At 40.5% G+C, this 22037-nt stretch overlaps 1 pseudogene; it reads right to left on the bottom strand.

The window, feature by feature from the left end:
- Nucleotides 1-2720: 2720 nt before the first annotated feature.
- LOC109679768 (actin-like protein 9) lies at nt 2721-14722 on the bottom strand (annotated as a pseudogene).
- Between the last annotated feature and the right edge of the window lie 7315 nt (nt 14723-22037).

Below are 22037 nucleotides of genomic sequence, written 5' to 3' on the forward strand. Positions count from 1 at the left end.
TATAGAGGGAGAGGAAGTAAGAAAAAGACATAGAGAGCCACAGAAAGGTAGAGACACTAATCATTAGAGAGAAAGAAGCACAGGAAGGGGGCAAAGATTAAAAAGTCAGGGGTTTTGTGAAGTGGTGCACACTTGTATACCTGTACTCCCAACTACTTCATACTTTAGAGGTTGAGGCAGGAGGATTGTTTGAGCCAAGTGTTTGAGGCCAGCTTGAACAACATAGGAAAATTCTTTCCAAAAGCTAAAACACAATACAACATGAAAAAATAAAACATGAAGGATGCAGAGAAAGACAGGGAAGGACACAATGTGTAAGAGCTCCTGTGTAATCAATAATGAAGGAATGAATGGATAAATTATTCCTTGTGATGAAGGTATAAGGACCTGGTATTGGGCTGGTGGTGTGGCTCAAGTGGTAGAAGACCTGCCTAGCAAGGATGAGGCCCTGAGTTCAAACCCCACTGTTGCCAAAAAAAGGAAAAGAAAGGACCTTGTATGACATGTATGACCTCTGGCATTTTCTCTTTATGGTACTGATAAACTGACTGATGACATTCAGCCGTCAGTCAGTTCATCACTACCATAAAGAGTCAGCATGACTGCTGACTGAACGTCATGAGATTCTTCCAGCTGGGTTGGAGTGTGGGAGATAGGGTGCCTACTTCCAAAGAGGACTCCAGGTGTCCTGTGGGGAGAATGACCAGTCTCCTCTCAATGAGGGGATAGTTTCAAACTCTAGGCCCTGGTATGGACATGTTTAGGTAGGGAGGCTTGATAGTACAGGGTGGGTCCCAGAAAAAGACAAAGGCCTTGGGACTGTGTTCAGCTATGGGCTCTAATGTGTTCTGGCCTCTGAATAAAGTTTTAGCAGAATGGGGCAAAATGAAGCTGCAGTGCCTGGGATAATTGGCCCTATTACCTTTCTGGGATCAAGTGGAGGGAGCCAGTGTTGTAAGGAGCTCTCACTGGAGTATCTGCCCAAGGGTTACATTGGGCTGAGAAGCCCTTGGATACATGACCACCCTTTGTTGTCTTAGTCTGTATTGATAGGTAGGGGCCTGGGAAGTGGTCCTGGTTTGGGTTCTAGGAAACCTGTGAAAGCTCCACAGAGGGCTGTTCTGGAGATTAAACATGGTATAATCCTGAAAGTGTGTCTTTGGAGAGCATCTGTGGTGAAATTGGGAGATCACATAGATCAGAGCTTCAGGTATCAATGGGATTGTCACAGTTTGATCCCTATGAAGGATCAGAGACAAGGGTAGGCTCTAAATTCCAGAGCCTTTTTGGGAGGATGGAGGGGTTGATGAATGGAGTCAGAAGGGGCCTGAGGATAGAGACTATGTGGGTGAGTTTCTTGGGGAAATGGAGCAAGAGTGTGATCTTTGAATACTAAGGCCATCCTGGGTTTTGAAGTTTTTAAGTTGGTGTTCATTGTGCACTATATATTAGAGATAGTTTCTGGGAGAAGTGATGACAGTAGCACAGGTGTGGGAGGTTTGTGGGAACAAATCATGAGGGGGAAAGGGAGAGTTTCAACCTTGAGCTGTGAATACCAGGGATAATTTAGTGGTCATTTTATGGGAGACCACTGATATCAGAATATGGGTTTCTGTGATAGGTGGAGAATTGTATACAGAGTCTGTGAGTAAACTAGGAGGGGGGTGCATTTGGGGTTCTAAAAACCAGTGGAACTTAATGGATATCTTTAGGAGCATTGGAAATGGGATTAAGATCATGTAGGGTTTGGACCCCCTTGTTAGAATTCAGGAAGTGTTCATGGAGAACCCTGTACAGATTCCTTGGAGGAAGGGTTCAGGGGAGCTTTGAGGAGCACTTCAAAAGTGTGTGAGATGGGGATTTAGAGACCTAAGGAATATTGGGGGCTTTATCTAAAGTGACATGTCATGTTGATCATATTAGGGGTCAGAATCTGATGGTGTCTGGAGAGATCATGTGTGTGTGTGCATCTCCAAAGTTAAGGTGCCTTGTATTTGTGTGTTTGAGCTAAAGATTCCTGATTGATGGGATTAGAAGAGAGTTTTGTGTTATAGGTTGGTTATGGGAGACATTGATTTAGAATTGGGGTCTCCCATGCACAGGAAATCAATGTGAGTCAATGCCCTGTATAGCTATCCTTATCTCAACCAGCAAAAACCCTTGTTCCTTCCTATTATTGCTTATACTCTCTCTACAACAAAATTAGAAATAAGGGCAAAATAGTTTCTGCTGGGTATTGAGGGGGGGAGAGGGAGGGGGCAGAGTGGGTGGTAAGGGAGGGGGTGGGGGCAGGGGGGAGAAATAAACCAAGTCTTGTATGCACATATGAATAATAAAAGAAAAATGAAAAAAAATAGAATTGGGGTCTCAGAGAATGGGTTATGGGATATATTATTGGACAGATACAAGCCAGGGAAGTTTCGGGGGGAATCTCAGTGGGGTGAGTATTTGGTTGGGTTCAGAACCTAAGAAGCATCTGGGTGAGTCTTTGTAGACAGAGTGGGTTAGAGGACAATAGGACAAAGCTGAGTATGTAGGAAGGCTTTTCTCCCCAATTCTCTTCCTACCTGATCCCTGGGTCATTAGCAATTGTCATATATGATGTAGGATCCTGTTCCTCATACTGGACCCACAAGACCCAGAAGTGGAGACTGAAAGTGTCCAGGGAGGCCAGATGAAGGCCCTGTTCCACATGGAGAAATTTCTGGCAAGTTGGGCAGTCACCACATGGGTTGCGTGGGGAGAGCATGCAGAAGCTCCACCATGAAGTTAATGAACTGGGTTAAGAGCAAGGAACCTCCACACAGCAGCATGTTCTGGGCAACTTAGAGGGTGGTGTTCCTGGAGTACCTTGCAAAGGCTCTGTTCAGGCATGATGCAGAGGTCCACAGGCTACAGCCCTGGGATCTCCAGGGAATGGAAAATAACTCTGGACAGTGGAACAGCTCATTGCCCAGCATGACAGCCCAACTCTCAGGCAGCTTCAGGAAATTCCAGCAGTCCTGATCCAGCTACACCTGCTTCTTATGGAAACTCAAAGCCATGTAGCAGTAAGGATGCTTGATATTCTCCATAGTGACCAGGTCCTGCTGTCGCAGTGAGAAGCCAGAGCCCAGCAGCAACTCTGCCAGAAAGATGGTCAGATTGTTCCCAGCCAGGTCTAAGAACTTCATGGCCTGAGGCAGGTTGTAGCCCTCTTAGACAGGCACCATGTTGCTGACCTCATGGCCATTGTCCACCATGAGCTCACTGACATGCCTGTGAAGAATAGAGTGACAACACCAAACTAGGCACCACATACATGGCTGGTGAGCACATTGACTAGAGGGCCATTTTCAGCAGCTTCTTGCACTAGGTGTTGTGCTGAAGGGCAGACCAGAGAAGAGCAAAAGGTGGTGTGGGCTGCCACTTGGAGGTCATGCTCCTGCATATGGCACCAGATGAGTCGGCTGCTACCCAGTCCACTACAATGCCATTATGGATGGGCTGCACCAGTGCCAGCTCTCACACTGTTGTCTTCCACCCCACCTGGCAGGAACAATACTTTATGGTGCCATACCTCACCTAAAATAAACTACATTATCTACCTCACTACATCTCTGTGTCCTGCCTTGATTCTTTTCACAGGGGATGCAAGAATCTAGGTGACTTCTAGCCAGAGTATTGAGGGGGGGAGCGGGAGGGGGTGGAGTGGGTGGTAAGGGAGGGGGTGGGGGCGGGGGGAGAAATAAACCAAGCCTTGTATGCACATATGAATAATAAAAGAAAAATGAAAAAAAAAATAAGGAATCAACCCAGGTGCCCATCAGCACACAAATGGATCAGAAAGTGGGTTGTATATACACAATGGAGATTCATTCAGGTATAAAGCAGGGCACCATGTTATTTGCAGGAAACTATATTGAATGTTTTCTTTTATATGTGGAATCTACATTTGAATAAAGACATGAAATAAAAAAAAAAGAATCTAGGTGACTTCTAGCCAGAGTTTCCAGAGGTTGCTGAGTCCTACAGCTGTGCTGCAGAATTTTTCACCAAGATTGAGCTGGGGTTCAGGTCAAGAATGGGGGCCTTTGGGGAAGGCTGGGGCTCCTGGAACTGGGGACAATTTATATCCATGGCTTCAGGAGGCTTGTTGAGGCTGCTTGGCAAGGCTGACCACTTTTCACTGGAGTGGAAAGCTGCAACAAGAAGAGGCCAGGTCAGGCAGGTTTTAGAGGGCCTACAGGGAAAGGTGAGGGCCAGTGGTCTATGACATCACCCTACTGGGCCCTGTGTTCTGAAGACTTCACAATGCAGGGTGATGGTTGGGCCCCCTTTTGTCTCAGGGCCCTCATCTATTCAGGATTAGCTCCAAAATTGCAGCTTTGAACACAGAGTATGGGCCCCTGACTCAGCTCCTGGATTCCAGAACCACCTCCATCGACAACACACATACAATCTCAAGTTCATGTACTCATCTACTGCCCAGAACTGACAACAGAGATTCAGGGTTCCTTCTGTGGATATCTTGCCATGTCTCCTGACAATATTGAGCAGAAGGTAACTGTCCAGCCTGGCTTTCTGATTTGCTAAATGAATGAGGTCAGCCTAGCATAGGGGTTAAGGAGAGATCAGGAGGAATAGGGGCATCCTATTCTGTTTTATTCTGCCTACTCTTTCCCTCTTGCCTGAATCACACTCTACATTCTGTTTTTCCCAGCAGACATTTGCCTTTTCAAATATAGATTCTACCTTTCTCTGTCCTCAGAGTCTTCTCTGGTTTCCTCTCTGAGGCCTCACTATATGGAGCAAGGGTTATGCCTTCTCTCCAGGAAGAATTCTCTGCTCCCCAGCCCCTGGGAGTGGAGCCCTGTGGGATACAGGCCTTCAAGTATAGATAGAAGTGAATGTGCTTTAGGGAGCAAAGGATAGCAGGGCTGAGGATGTAGCTCAATTGTAGAGCTCTTACCTAATGTGTGTAAAGCCTTGGGTTCAATCCCCACCACTCTCAAACAAAAGCAAAACCAATGGAGAGAAGGCATCACAGTGCATTAGGAGAGTTGTGTCAAACCCAGGACTGATATTAGTTGTGAGAGAGAAATTTTTTAAAAATGTGACTAAGTTACATTGTAAGCTTTTACGTAAATGTCACAATGTGCCCCTTGTGCAAATATAACCTGCTAACAAAAGAAAATTTTTCTTTCTGTGTGTGCACACACACAGAGGGATAAAATCACCAGGAACAGCACTATTGACTGAAAATGAGTTTATTTCTCTAATTGTGTGTTGATGCCTTCCTCAGCCAGTGAGTGAGGTTTATTGAATAGTGGGGTTTTTGGACATTTAAATTAATTCACTTATTTAAGTTTGGTGTGAGTGGTCTAATGCATGCTGGTGAAAATTTTCATTCATTCAGAAATTTATTGAGGATTGTTTTGACTGGTCACAACAAATGCACTGATTTCAAACATGGTTCAAGTTTTTGCAGCACCATTTGTTAAACAGGTGATCTTTTTTTCCTGATGTATGTTTTTAGCAGTTTTTGCCTGGAATCAGATGGATGCAGCTGTGCTGGAGATATTTCTGGATCTACTATTCTGTTGCATTGGTCTAAATGTGTTTTTTTGCCAGTACCATGATGGTTTTGTGACAATCGCTTCTTTGAATAGTTTGAAGTCAGGTATTGTGATACTTCCAACAATACTCTTTTTTGCTCAGAATAGTTTTGTCTATTTTGGGTCTTTAGTATTTCCATATGAATTTTATGATTCATTTTTCTTTTTTTGTGAAGAAAGCCTTTGGATATCTGGTAGGGATTGCAAAGAATTTGTGTATCAAGTTTGGTAATTTGGCCATTTTATTTATCTTCATTATTCCAGTTCATGAACAAAGGATGTCATTTTTTTCTTCAGTTCTTTACACATTGCATTGTGAAGATGTTTAACATTTTTGGTTAAGTTTATTCCTGGCATTTTTGAGCCTATTGTGAATAGGATTGTTTTCCTGGCTTCATTTGTCATGAGTTCATTGCTGGTATATAGTAAAGCTACTAATTTTTGTGTGTTGATTTTGTATCTTGCTACTTTGTTGAAAGTATCGATCAACAATCTTCCACTTTCATCCTAAAGTATAGGATCAAATCATCTACAAGCAGGAATAATTTGACTTGAACCTTTCCTATATTTATCCTTTTTACTTTTTATCTTGCTTTGTTCTTATGGTTAAGATTTCAAGCAGTATAGTGAAGATGGGTAGTGATATGGGATAATTTTGTTTCATTACATGTTGTTTCTTTACATTTCAGTGGTATCTGTCAAAATATTACCATTTTCATCTACTATATTTTATTTTATTAATTTTGTGATATAGGGTATTGATGGCTGGGATTACAGGCATGTGACACCATGCTAAACTATGATTTTATTAATTTGTATCTACTCTATTGTTCTTCTTATTTGTTTGGCCAAGGGGTTGTTAACCCTGTTTATATTCTCAAAGAACCAATTATTTGCTTCATTGATCCTTTGCATTATTCCATTTCATTTAATTTCAGCTCTGATAGTTCTTATGTCTTTACTTCTAATTTTGGGATTGATTTTTTTTTCTAATGACATTTAGGTGTATAATTAGGTTATTTATGGGAGATCTCTGATTTCTTAATGTGGGCAATAATAGCTATAAAGTTCCTTCTTAAAATGGCTTTCATTGTATCTCATACATTCTGTTGTGTTTTATTTTCATTTCATTTTAAGAATTTCTAATTTCACCCTTATTTCTTCAATGACTTGTCATTCAAAAGCAAATTGTTTAATATGCATGAGTTTGTACTTTTTCAGTAGTTTCTCTTTGCAATTTTATTCCTCTGGTTCTAATAAAGAAAGATGTTATTTAATTTTTCTTCCATTTTGAAGGCTTGCATTATGCTTTAAAATATGATAAATTTTGGAATAAGTTCTATTTATTGCAGGGAAAATGTATATTACACAGCTCATGAGTGGAATATTCTATAGGTGTCCACTAAGTCCATTTGATTCTGAAGTTTCTTTGTTGATTTTTTTTCCCAAACAATCTATCTGTGGTGAGAAAAGGATAGTTAAAATTAGTTGCTAAGTTGTTAGGGAGTCCATCATTTTATATCCAGTAGTGTATGTTTTATGAAATTGGATGTGCCAATATTCAGAGCATATATATTTACAATTGTTTTAACCTATTGATTGCTTGTTTCCCTTTGATAAAGGGAATTTCTTTCACTTGTTTTTCTTTCCCAACTAATTTCAGTTTGATTTCTGCTTTGTCAGATATGAGTTGACCTACATATGCTTGTTTCGGGGTTCCATGTTTTTGGAATATCCTTTGTCATGTTTTCACTTTAAGTCTTTGTCTTTTTGATGGACGTGCATTTCTTTCCTGTAAGCAACAAATGATTGCATCTTGTTTATTAATCTAGTCCGTCAGTTCTCCAATCATTCAGAGATATTAGTTAAAGATCTGTACTAATACCTACTTCATTATTTTTTTACTGTTTAATTCATTTCTTATACTCATTTGCTTATCTACTTTTTCTCATGAGAATTCTTTCCCATATTCTTATGATTGTGTTTTAATTCCTCATCTGTGTTTAGGATTCCTTTAAGTATCTTCAAAGATTCTGCTTTAATGGTAATGAATTCTTCTAATTTTATCATGAACATGTTTGTTTCTCCTTCAATTATGTGGATATCAGTTAGAAACAGTTCTCTATGGTGGCAGTTATTTTACTTTAAGGCAGCAAACATACCATCCCATGTGCTTCTATGTTAATGTTTCTTATGAGCAATCTGCTGTAATTCTGATGGTTTTGTATTTGTATATAAGTTGGAATTTCTCTGTGGAATCTTGATATTCTGCCCTTGTTTCATGAATTTTGATGTTTTAACTATAACACACATGGAGAAGTTCATTGCTGTTCTTATCTGTTTAGTTCTAAAAATCTACTGAATCAGAATTCTCATCACTGTCCCAAGATTTGACAAATTTTCTGCTATTATTTTGTTCACATACTTTCTGTGTCTCTAGTGTCTACCTCTTATAGGGAATGAAAATAAAAATTACATTGAAATTCTTCCTCACTGATTTCAGAATGGCTGTCATCAAGGAAACAAAAACCAACTGATTCTGGTGAGTATGCAAAAAAATAGAAACTTTACACAGTGCTGTTGAGAAAGAACTTAGTGCACTTACTATGGAAATCAGAAGAAAGGTTCTGCAAAAACATCAAAACTAGAAATAGAACTTCCATATGATCCTGCCCTACCAGTCTTGGACACAACCTAAAAGTATTTAGGAAAGCATATGATGAGATACCTGAACATGCCTATTAATTATGGCAGTATTCGCAACATCCAACTTTTGAATCAGCCTGTATGCTCATTAATTGATGAATGGATGAACATAATGTGGTATATATACACAATTAATGATTATTCAGTCATAAAGAAGAATGAAATTATGCCATTTTCAGGAAAATTGATGGAATGGTAGATCCTGATTTAGAATGAGATAAGCCAAGGTCAGAAAGCAACCACATGCATAATCCAGATCTAAAAATAAGTAAGACGTGAATGTGAGAGGGAGAGTTTACCTGTGGGATGGGGTGAAGGAAAACAAATCAATGGGGTAAATATGATTTAAATGCACCATATGTGTATATGAAAATAGCATACTGAAACATTCATTTTAAAAGTGGGAATGAAGGAGATTAGAAAGTAATGGGGCATGAATATGATTAAAATACAACCTAGTATGGATAGAAATAAAATTTTGCTGTTACTGGAGTCACATTAACAAGATACAGTGTCTTTGCTTCCCCAACAAATGTATATCCTTGGACAAATTAGTCAAGTTGTCTGTATTTTTGTTTCTTTATCTGCAAATGTGGACTCTACTCATAAGGTATTTGTATACTTAAATGAAGTGACAGTTATTTAACACATATCTCTTAAGCTGTAGACTGGCATAAAATTAATTATCTTTCTTAAAATTTGGTGAACAAAAGAGAAAACAAGCATGAGCACAAAGGAATATACTTTTATAATTTGGAAAACTATTTCTGATAAAAATAAATGATTTCATAAAAACTCCTACACACACTGAATAATTAAGGTTTTACTCAATAACAAAAATTCAACATCATTAATGAAATGTATAAAAGTAATGAAAAACCTCACTTAAAGGGAAAGCAAGAAACAATTTGATTTTTATCTTTGTAATACTCTGACCAATTCTTAATGCAAGAAAAGCTTTAATTTGGGAAATAATATTCCCCAAATATGAGACACACAACTTATTTCATAGTAAAATCTTTGGCAGCTTTTCCACTGAGTACAGAAGAAATAGAGGAGGTCCATGTCCACCTGCATAATCACGCATCATATTAGGCACATAAATAGAAAAACAAATAAGATGAATAAATAATGCAAACTGTGAGATAATTTGCCGTTAGAAGATTATTTGCCTGTAATTTCCTAAAAGTACCAATAACACAAATATGGAAATCAAAAGTGAGTTAAACTTTGATATAAGAAATGCTGACTTTCTTTTTTAAAGTAGCATATATTAATTGTACAAAGGTGTTTCATTGTGACACCATCATACATGCATATAATGTATTTTGATCAAATTCACTTCATTGCCATATTTTATCTCCCTGGAGATTTAACAACAAAAAATAACCTGACAAAGGCTGCAGTTTTCCTTTTCTGTATCAATCTCTATAAGCTACTTAAGTTAGATGTGACAAATATTTATTGTATATTTTACATACATATATTTGCATATAACATGACAAATTAGGAGATAGATACATATACTATGATTATGTATATATATATATAAAATGTAGATAATGAATAGAAGTTGATGAGGAAGGATAGAGAAAAATACATTTCTGGGCACAGATGGGAAGCTTATTTTTTGGTTATCTCTTTGCTCTCTGCTAGAATTTATCTATGAAATCAATCCATTGACAGACAAAATGCCTGAATATTTGTTTTACTATATGTTAAACTGGTCCTACAATTCTAAGATCCACAAGAAAGAGGAAATCTGCACAGTTAAATATTAATCACCCCTTTTAAAAGGATGAAGTATTGTCTGTTATAAGTGTACCATGAGCAATAAATAGCTGATAATTCTGTGGAAAGTGGAAGTCTGTGTTGGGGAATGAGGAATAGGAGGAGGATATTTAGGGATTTATGACTAGACAAAAGAGGCGCTGGATTAGGAGGAGACGGTGGTTGTATTTAAGACTGCTTTTCACTTACTTGGAAAGTTGGGGACAAAAGCGTGGACCCACAGGAGGAAGGCAGCCTGGGGTGGGCATGGACCACACATCCTCCCATGTCCACATGCCCGCTCACCTCCCCGTCATCCACAAGTAGGGAGAGCGTTAGGCCCGCGCCCTGTCCTGACAGCCCCTCCCCCAGGCAGAAGGCGCTAAAGGTCGCGTCCCCAACCGCCAAGGCCAGAGACGACCCCGGTCCAGCTGCCCTACAGGAGGACTAACGATCACATGGTGTGGAGACATACGCTGCTGTTTACAATCTGCCACCTTGTCCTTCAGGATACTGACCTGCGCACCCTATCCTTGCTTTTAGGGTTAAAGGCGTCCTCCCTATTATTTGCTTGAGTCTGACATTTCACAGGGCGACAGAGGCTGTGGCAAAGAAACCTGAACAAAAGGCAGGAGAGAATTCCCAGATGATCTCTGACAGGTTGTTTCCGTTAAAGACCCGCAGAACCTCATGAAAGCCCGCCCAATTCCCTCTGTGTCTGGGTTTGATTGGGCCGTGTTCATCTCGTGCCTCCAATTGGACAGGGCTTGAGACCCTGAGTGACATTAGGTCTCACCAATCCATTACTGCATTGTTGAGACAGATAAAAATGAAGAGTTCTAGGCTCCAGATTTGGGAGGGAGGACTTAGTTCATCATAGAACAGATGAAGAAGAATCAAGTTGAAGATGATAACGAATTATCAATTATAGAAGGAGGCTAGTATATGTTATAAGCTGAATTGCGTCCCCCCGGAAAAATTCACGTTGATATTTTAACACACAGTTTTAGAGGCAACGTGAAGCTGATGTCAAAGGAGCAATATTACTGGATTAAGGCACCTTTAAATTGTCGTTTTCTTTTTCGGTTGCACGTCAAAGACTGGTTTATCGGGTAATGCCCAATCAGAACTATGGCAAAAATACAGAGCACACAGAAGCGCCTCCAAAAGCAGTGCAAAACACACTGCTTGCTACCCAGCTGCACGAACTGCCCCAACCTGCCTGGCACCAATCTGCTACATGTGCACATCTATAAGCCGAAAGTCTAAGGTGCCACATGCATTACTATGGCAACACTTATGAGGTAAGCTAAGCTTCTGGAAGTCTTCTTTCTGCATCATGCAGTCTTTTCTTCATCACCAAGACATGGGCTTATTGCATCTGTTACCATAATACCTCAGACTGGACAATCATTTCGACATATTTTTTTCCAATACAAATTCAGTTAATTGGGAGTTGGGACCTAAACTGATTAGTGTACTTTCCTTATAACAGGAAATTAAAGAATGTCACAGATAAACAGGGAAACAAAGAGATCAAAACAACAATGTGCAAAACAAGGAGAGAGATCTCAGGAGAAACAATCCCATCCAAAACCTAGATGTTCCAGAATGATGAGGAAAATAAAAGTTGTTATTAAATGTCAGGTTTTAGAAGCTCATACAGCCTTCTGAGTAGTGTAACATGAAAATAATTGTGAGATATGAGATTCTGGATTTCAGCAAGTTTGACAGTGGTAGTAAAGGAAGGCATATTCTCCTGGACTCTGCACTGTGGGTCATGCAAGTGATCAAGCCCATGGACAGATCCCAGGAGTCCCCATATTGGAATGTGGATCTTGGTCCCACCTTGGTACTCTTTAATTTCTGTTAGGGTTAGGTATGTTTCAGATTGGGTCTTAGTATTTTTCTTTGCTGGGTTCAAAGTGCAGTTCTTCTGATCTCAGCCTCTGCGGTAGGAAGGATTACAGGTGTGAGCCACAAGTGCCTGACCTCTTCAGAGTCATAATTACCCTGACAGAAGCCAAGGTCAATGTGATAAGGCATTTAAAAGTAAGAGTAGTGTCAGTACTGTAATGTTTATTCTTTTATGAATACAACTTTAAGACAAGAATTAAAGCCAGGAGTGTGGCATGACTGATAATCCAGAGGCGTGGTCCTATTCTGCTATTGCCCTTATTAATAATTCATCTCTGCATCTCAGTGACTATGGGCAAAGACATGAATGAAGAGACAAAGTTTGATGACCAAGTCAGGGAATGAATGTTTTGAGACCAGAATCATGTGGACTTCTCGTGAATTGAATAAGATATCTTGTTTTGTTTCATTCTTCCTGCTCTTCTCCCAGTGTTTTAGGTACAGTGAACAGAAAGGATGTGACTTTGAACCTCACCCAGTAGTTTTTAGTGTGTGAGTTGTGGTTATTTATTAAATATTAATAGAAAGTCAATTCATTCAATAAATTCCCCCACCCTTGGTCCTTGGATTGGAGATTTGAGCAGCCCTTCAGGTCTGAAGAGCTGCTTTGACAACTTTTTGTCCTGCTCAGACAACACACGTCAGGATCTCATTATGCACCCAACGGACACATCTAGAATAATTAGTATCTGGCAAACAGTGAGCTATTGGTTCCATGTCTTCATGGAAACCATTTCAGGCAGTTCAAGGAATCATGTTAATATGTCAAGGACAGAGCTCAACTCAAAAATCGCTGGATGTCTGTGTGGAGGGCAGGGGAGCTGGCTCAAGTGGTAGAGTATTTGCCTAATAATACTCTAAACTTTGTTACAACCAAAATACTATGCAAGGACATCAAAAACTGTGTAGAAGTGAGTATGCATGACCAAACAAAGTAAAGATTTTGACCAAAGCTGATATGGAGGCAGGGTCCTGACACTACACACTCAGGAAGCTGAGTAGGATGATCAATAGTTTCAGGTACCTGAGCTACATGGTTTGTTTTGTGATACCCTGGGTTTCACAGCAAGATCCTTTCTCAAACCCTAAAGGAGAATACCAATGGGGTATCAGGCCGTCATCCTAGTTACTGAAGAGCCAGAGTTCACGATGATCATAGTTGAAGAGCAGTCTGGGGAAATAGGTCAGGAAACCCCATCTTGGAAATACGCAACACCAAACAGGGCTGGAGGTGTGGATCAACAGGGAGAGCACCTTTCTAGCAAGCATGGGCCCTGAGTACAAACCCAAGTACCACCAAAATAGATAAATAAATAAATAAGAGGCAAATATGAAAATGTGGACATGTTGTAGAGTCTATCCTCACTCTAGGTATTATATATCAAGTACAACAAGGCATGTTAGCACCACCTCAGTTTCACATAGCATCATATGCATATGTTGTTTCACATGTGGACATTTTTTGATTCACAAAATTTGTGAATGTAGTATAAAATATAAATGGAAAAAGGCACATGAAAAACTGGGTTACATAACACAGTGTATAGATAAAGCTCATCACAAGGTTTAGTTTTTCCCAAAAAATCAATATAAATGTCAACATATACAATTTTTAATAAAGAAAATTAAAGCAAACTATAAACTCATCTGAATGTGTGTATATGAAATTAACCTATATTCTACTCAATTGTAGGAATAGGTTTAGCCATCATTACCTGATACTAATGTACATTATTAGGGTATAATATTGAAATTATAAACACCAAGTAATCACAATACACACAAATTTCATAGAATAAGATATGTGAATGTAAGTTTCCTATTGTTAACCCTGGGGAAAATAAACTAAAATATGTCCTACCAATCTCAGACAACAAACAAGGGACATCAATGTGGGGCAGAAGGATTTATATGTGCAAAGTCATTGAAGAAGGACAGATCCCTTAAGAGGTGTTTGGCTTAGTCCTCCAGTGACTACTTTGTTGTGGTACTGGGGTTTGAACAGACATGTGGCAGCTGTGTGCACCTGAAGTAAGTCAGTTCGGAAGCCCTGGGCCATCACTGAGCTGAAAAATGACCCAAATGTTCAGATCAGGTGCCAGTGCCAAGGCAACACAAAAGGAGAAAGAAATTTATATATAAAAAAAAAAACTAAAAGGGGTCAAGAGACTGTTCTCTGGCTTCCTCTAAAATGCAATATGCACAAACAGAAAAATATGTAATACCCTTTGAAAAGGATAAAGGATGCAATGCTGTCTGTTAGAATTACCACACGAGCAACAAATAGTTGATAATTCCGTGGAAAGGAGAAGACAGTGTAGTGGAATATGGGCTCAGAGGATGATTTTTAGGGATTTATGTTTAGACGAAAGAGGCACGGTTAGGGTGGTGTTTGCACTTAGGACTGCTTTCCACATATTTGTAAAGTTGGGGAGAAACAGGTGGACCCAACAGGAGGGAGACAGCCTGGGCTGTGCATGAAACACAGATCCTACCATATCCACATGCCCGCTCACCTCCACGTCGTCTATAACTAGGGAGAGCGTTAGGCACGCGCCTTGTCCTGACAGCCCCTCCCACAGCCAGAAGGCGCTAAAGGTCGCCCCTCGAGCCCCCAAAGTTCGAGGCGAAACCCGGTCCAGCTGCCCTACAGGAGGACTCACCAACCCCAAGGAGGAGACCAAACCGTTGGACAAACTGCCACCCTTCCCCTTTAGGACTCTGACCTGCATGCCCTATTCTTGGTGTTAGGGTGCCCCAGGTCCTCCATATAACCTGCTTGAGTCTGAGAATTCATAGGGCGACAGTGTGTGACAAAGCCACCTGAACATCCTCGACAGAGGAGAAAGCCTGCAGAAAATTCCTAGAAGATCTCTGACAGTGAGTTTCAGTTAAAGACCCGCCCAATATCAGTTAAGCCCGCCTCTGTCCCTCAGTTTCTGTTCCTGATTGGGCAGTCCTTATGTCGTTCCTAATTGGACAGGGCTTGCTGCCCTGAGTGACATTAGATTTTACCAATCCACAGCTGCATAGCTGAGGGAGGTATTAATGATTAGTCCTATGATGCAGCGTTGGGAGGGAGGACCTAGCTCATCATAGAACAGGTGTACTAACCTCCTTTTGAAGAGGTAGAGGATCATGAATGATCACAGGAGGCTAGTATATGTTATAAGCTTGAGTGTGTTCCCACGAAAAATTCACGTCAATATTTTAACACACAGTATTTTCGGCTACATGAAACAAATATCAAAGGAGCAATACTACTGGATTAAGATACCTTTTACTTGTCCTTTTCTTTGTTTGGCTGCAAGTAAAAGACTGTATAGTGGGCTTATGCCCAGGCAGAGCTGCGGCGAAAGTGCAGGATTCACACAAGTGCCTCCAAAAGCAGCGCATAACACACTGCTTTTGGCTCAGCTGCAGGGAACTGCCGCACTTGCCTGCTGTTAACCTGCTACAGGTCGCCATCCATAGCCCAAAACTCTAACGTGCCACACCCGTCACTATGGCCAAATTTATGACATAAGCTCAGCTTCTGGAAGCCTTTCTGTGGCATCTTGCTCTCCTTTTCTTTTCTTCAAGACACAGGCTAATTAAATCCATTACAACAGTACCTCAGACAGGACAATGTTTTTGACACATTTCCATCAAATTCGTAACTAATATACATCGATTTAACCAGGGGATTGGCCCTAATCTGATTCGTGTACTTTCCTTACAACAGGAAAGATGAAGAGCATCGTCAGTCACAGAAATACAATAGATCAGAGACATCAAATGACCATGTACAAACCAAGGTAAGAGATCACAGGAGAAACCATTCTAACCAAAGTGTTAATGAGGAATGATGAGAAAAATAAATATATGCTATTAAATAACAGCCTTCAGAAGCTCATACAGCCTTTTTGAAGACACTTAGATTTTCTCAGTGGCAAATATATGACAATGTAGTGGAATGACATGAAATATATACTGTGCTGTCTCACTCTTCCTGCATTATGCATGATGATTTAGGAGTCAGTACTTCATCCATGAGGTTTTTTGGCAGATAAATTCACAGTCTCAGCAGAGAAAATGGATTAAAACCAAATTTGCCAGTGCAAGAGTTTCCCCGCATAGTTTGCTCACTGTCAGTTGTTGCCAACAGTTCTTCCAAACAGCTGACAGTTGAGCTTCTATCTAACCAGCTGCAGGAGTGGAGAAAAACAAATTGCTTATTTATTTTTTCACTGTTGTACTGAAGGGACAATGTGACATTTACAAAAGCTCTTACACAGTATCATAGTTGAATTCACGCGTCCACCATTCTACTTTATTCATCCTGCCCCTGTTTATTTTAACAGTTCCAGGGGCTGCTACTCATTAAAAGTGCCAGGAGATCCAGACACAGGACAGCTGTGGGCACCTGATGACATTCATTTGTAAGCCCTTGGCCAGAAAAGTCCAAATATGTCCAGGCAAAGAGTTCACAAAACCCCATCTTGGAAATTCCCAAGGAGGACTGGATGTGTTGCTCAAGAGGTAGAGCACCTGCCTAGCCAAAATGAGGCCCTGAATTCAAACCCAGTACCACCAAAATAAAAAGAAGAAATAAATAAGGCATAAACATGTAAGTGTGGGGCAAGTTATAAAGCCAAGCCTCACACTAGGTCTTATATATTCAGTACAAGAAATAGAATTACCAGTACCTAATTTTCATATAGTGTCACATGCCTGGGTTGGTTCACATGTGGGCATGTTTTGAAAAGGAAAAATTGTGAATTTAGGATAAAATAATCATAGATACAGGCATATAAGAAATTGAGTTACATATCTCAAGTGTACAGATGACACTTATCAAAATTTAATTTTGCCCCAAAATCATCCTAAATATCAATAGATTTAATTTTTAATAAGGAAACTATAATCAAATTATAAACTCATCTGAACGTGTGTTTGTATGTGTGAGTATGAAATTAGCCTAGAACGTTCTCCATTATAACAACAGAAGTGTCCACAATTACCTGACTCTAATGTACATTATTGAGGTATACTAGTGAGTAAATGAACACCAAGGAATCACAATACTCATAGAAGAACTTATGGGAGTATAAGTTTTCTATTGTTACCCCTGTGAGAAGTAACATTAAGTGTTTCCTGCCAATCTCAGACAATGAAAATGAAGAGTTCGATATGGGGGCAATAGCATTTATGTATGGAGAGACAATTACCAAGCACAGGTCATTTCAGTTGTTTTTGGCAAAGTCCTCTAGTGACATTTTTTTTCTGGGATACTGGGATTTTAACTTAGGACCTCTTCCTTGAATCACTCCACAGGACCTCCTCCTTGAATCACTCCAAAAGCCCTTTTTTTAAATTTGTTTTTCCACTTAGGGTCTCACAAACAATATGCCTGGGCTGACTTCAAACTGATCCTCCTGATGTCTGCTTCCACGAAAGCTAGGTTTTAGATGTGAGCTCCTGGCCTCCAGTGACTACTTGAAAGCCTGGATTATAACAAATTTGCCTTGGGGATATATTGTCCCAAACAGCAGACCACCTGCATTGTGAACACAGTGGTCAGAATGGATATTATTAAGAACTTGAGGGATCAGGCACCTGTGACACATCCTATAATCCTAGTGACTTGAGAGGCTGAGATCTGAGATATGGATGATTAGGTTTCCAGAACAGCATTCCTAGAGAGTCAGGGAGACCCCATCTCCAAAATAACTAGAGCAACATGGACTGATGTTGTGGCTCAAGGAGTAGAGTTTCTGCTTTGCCACAGTGAAGCCCTGAGGTCAAACCACTGTCCTCTTACTACCTGCCACATTCTGCCCACAATAAGAAAGTGAAGGATAACATGTGTTTGAGAGGACATAGATATAGCAGGAATGGAACCCTGGTATGTTGCTGGTGAGAATAAATTTTAATACAACTATTTTTGAAAATAGCTTGAAGGATCTTCAAATATCAAACATTGAAGTGTCAGATGAATGAAAGAGAACAGTTCTAGGTATGTGTACCAATAATGATTATCAGGTTGTCCAATATGGCTGCACTCTGATGTTAAGTATAAGGATACACACAGCAAGTAAGAAACAAAAAGAAATAAAGTGCCTTTGACATGAATGAATAGATTGTGATTCCTCCAGCTTCTCTGAGAGTCTCTAAACCCACACCTCAGGCTGCTCCTCAGGAGAAGTCCTAGGGGCTTCTATCCACAAGAAACACCAATGGACCAGGCACAGAGCAGTTGTGGGCACCTGATGACAGTCAGTTCTGTAGCCCTTTGCCAGAACTGAAATGCCAGATAATCCAAAAGTTCTGATGAGGTGTAGTGGATACAAAAAGAGAAGCACAATTTTTTTAAAAAGGGGCGGGGGGAGTCAAGGGATTCTTCTCTGCCTTCTTCTCCTCTGAAGTATGGATAAACAGAAAAATTTTAAGCACCCTTCTAAAAAGTAAAAATGATGAACTACTGTGCTGTATTATGAGCAAGAAATACTTGATAATGCTGTGAAAAGGGGAATTCCATGTTGGGGAATGCAGGCTGGGAGGAGGAAAATAGGGACTTATGGGTAGAGGAAAGAGACATTGGACTGGGGCATGGTGGTCTTGGATTTATTTTGCAAATATTTTGAAAACTGGGGGCAAAAAAGGTGGGCCTAACAGGAAGAAGTCAGCCTGGGTTGTGCATGAACCACAGATCCTACCATTGACACATACCCAAACACCTCCAAGTCACCTACAACTAGGGAGAGTGTTAGGCACATGCCCTGTCCTGACAGCCCCCTCCCACAGCCAGAAGACAGGGAAGGTCGCCCCCCATCCTCCACATCTAGAGGTGATCCCTGATCCAGGTACCTTATAAGAACTCATGTACAAATAGTGGTTATAAGCATAACAATGGTCCCAAAGTCCCTCCCATGCCCTTCAGGAAGCTGACCTACATGCCCTATCCTTGGATTTAGGGTTCCCTGCATACTCTTTATAATATGTGTGTGTCTGAAAATTCATAGTGCAACAGAGGCTGTGGCAAAGAAACCTGAACATCTTCTACAGAGGAGGTAGCCTCAAGACAATACCCAGCTGCTCACCTACAGAAAGCTTCAGTTAAGACCTTCCCAACATCATTCAAGCCCTCCCTTTCCCTCTGTGTCTGTGTCTGAAGTTTGCATGTTGTGTCTTAATTGCACAGGGTGTGAGGTCCTGAGTGACATTAGATAGCACCAATCCATAGCTGCATAGCTAAGAAAGGTCACAATGAAGTTCTATGCTGCAGCTTCTGAAGGGAGGACTTAGTTCATCATAGAACAGGAGTACTAACCTCGTGTTGATGATGATAGCAGATGATTAATTATAGAGGGAGGGTAGTATATGTTAGGAGGTGAAATGTGTCGCCCCTGGAAAGTTCACATTGATTTTTAGCACAGTGATTGCAACTTAGTGAAACATATGTCAAAGGAGCAATACTACTTGATTGATGCACCTTGAATTTCTCCTTTTCTTTTTTTGGCTGCATGTAAAAGACTAGATGTTGAACTAATGGTGCAGAATTCACACAAGTGCCTCCAAAAGCAGCAAAAACCACACTGCTTGCTGCCCAGCTGCAGGAACTTCCTCAACCTTCCTGTTCCTATCCTACTACCGTTCCTCATATATAGGCAGAAAGTCTAAAATGACCTCACTGTAGTTCACATAATTTTCTCTGTAACATGTTAGGAATGAGAATAAAGTTGAATGACCTCAAATATCTCTATCGTTGAAAGCCTGCACTAATATAAGAAATGATATTTCCTTCGGAATTTTCATTCTCGCTTAGAGTATGAACATTACTGAGGCCACAGCTGCTGCTGTATTCTTTGAGATGACACCCAGTCATTAAATGTGTGAAATAGTTTCATATTATTTTGGTGTAACCATAGCTCCTCCTTGTGATAAAGATCTCTCTGTCAGACTTGTAAGGCTTATATAAGTTCTTGCATTTGACAGGTACCTAGGGTACTAGGGACAGGTAAGTAAAACAATAACAGCAGTAGAAACAACTATATTCTTTTGGATTAGAGAAAACAAATATGATATTTGTCCTTTTGCATTTAGGCAGGTTGCCAGTAGGTTGTAAAGGAAGCCAGATTTTGTTGGAACATGGACTGTGGTTCACTGAAGAGGTCAAGCCCAAGGGCAGAGCACAGAGCAGACCCAATATTTGAACCTGGTTCTTAGCTCGACTCTGATGGAGACCTGTGGAGACCCTTCTGCACCCACTCTCACCACAGAGGCACAGGCCCTTGGCTTTGTGCCCCTGCTATTTGTACAAGGACACTGGCTAATCAAATGTCTTCATGCTGATCTGCATAGGGTTCTGCAAAACAGTTCTCCTCAGTCAGTGATGATGAAACCTACCTGTTTGTCACCATAAGATCATGACCATGACAAATTCTTCTATTCGGTCAGGTCCATAGGACCATATGCTTACATCTCCAATCAGAGAGGAAGACAAATTATAGCCTGAGGTCTCCAGATCAATATCTGCATAGAAAAAATGTTCCCCAAAAGTTACTGGAAACAGCTTGCATTAGGATGGCAAAAGTTTTTTTTTTCATTAATGTTAACAGTGCTCACTTAAACTTGCTCTAGGGGATAGCAGCAGCCTGTTTCATGACTTCTCAGCATAATCATATAGAATGAGCTCATGTGGCAATTTGGGACAATTGTATGTTTTTCAGCAGGTAGTGCATTGAGGACCCACTAATCACTCATTTCCTGAGATTTTTGGGGCATCATGTAGGCGCCCTCTTTTCAAGGTGTAATAATATTTGAAAATCTGAATGAAAGCAGGAGCCTAATGAATATTATGTTGTTTACATAAAATATAAAGAGAGGATGAGCTACTCCTGGCCACTAGTGTGGTGGTATGGCTTCATATATTAAATATCTTTTGTCAGGAGAATTGGCAAAATGTTATGAGCCCCAATTTGAAAGGAGAAACAGTGTCAGTACTGCAATGTTTACTGTTTTTTGAGTACAACTTTAAGTCAGTTACTGGAAACATAAATAAGAGGTGACCACACCACATGGAATAAAACCCGTAGGGGTACTCCTATACTGCTATTGCAATTACCAATAGTTCATGTCTTCCTCCAGTGACTATGGGGAAGGACATGAATGTAGAGAAAAAGTGTCTGATAACCAAGTCATGGAATGAATGTCTGGAGACCAGAATCATGTGAATTTCACATGAATTGCATGATCTATCCTGTGCTGTTACCCCTCCTGCTCTATACGTTATGCATGGTGTTCTGGAGTTAGTGAATGTTCTTATTTACTAATAGAAATTCAATACTTTCCATACATGTCCACCACCAGTGGACATATCCACAGTGATCAATATCCTACAAAAGAAGAACTATGTGCTCCATGTCTTTCTGGGGACATTTCCAGGCATGACATGGAATCATGTTCATGTGTCATGGAAAAATCAGTGGATACCTGTGTTCAGGGCAAGGGGGTCAGACTCACATGGTACAGTACTTGCCTATCAAGTGTCAACTCAAGTTCAATGCCCAGTACCATACAAACACATTAAAAACTGTGTAGAACTGAGTGCCTCACACAAATTGAAGATTATATACCAAAACTTGTATGGAAGCAGGGGTCTGTCATCACAGTACTCAGGAATCTGAGTTTCAGGTACCTGAGTTACATGGTATGTTCAGTGATAGCCTGAACTACATAGCAAGGCCATGTCACAAAAAACCAAGAAGCAGTGCAATGGAGCTTCATACTACATGGAGTAATACCAGCTACTCAGGAGCCAGATCAGCTGATCACGGGTGGAGGCCTGCTAGGTATAGAGTTCACCAGACCCTATCTTGGAAATATTGAACATCAAACAGGGATGGCAAGGTGGCTGAAGTTGTACAGTGCCTGCCAAGCAAGCAAGAAGCTCTGAGTTAAAACCCCAGTACAAAAAAAGAAGAGATAAACAAGAAAGTGTGTAGCATAATTGAGAGTCCAGCCTCCCTCTAGGTTTTATATACCCAGGACAACAAACAATATTAA

This window comes from Castor canadensis, chromosome 14 (genome assembly GCF_047511655.1).
Source record: "Castor canadensis chromosome 14, mCasCan1.hap1v2, whole genome shotgun sequence".
Classification (NCBI taxonomy): Eukaryota; Metazoa; Chordata; class Mammalia; order Rodentia; family Castoridae; genus Castor; species Castor canadensis.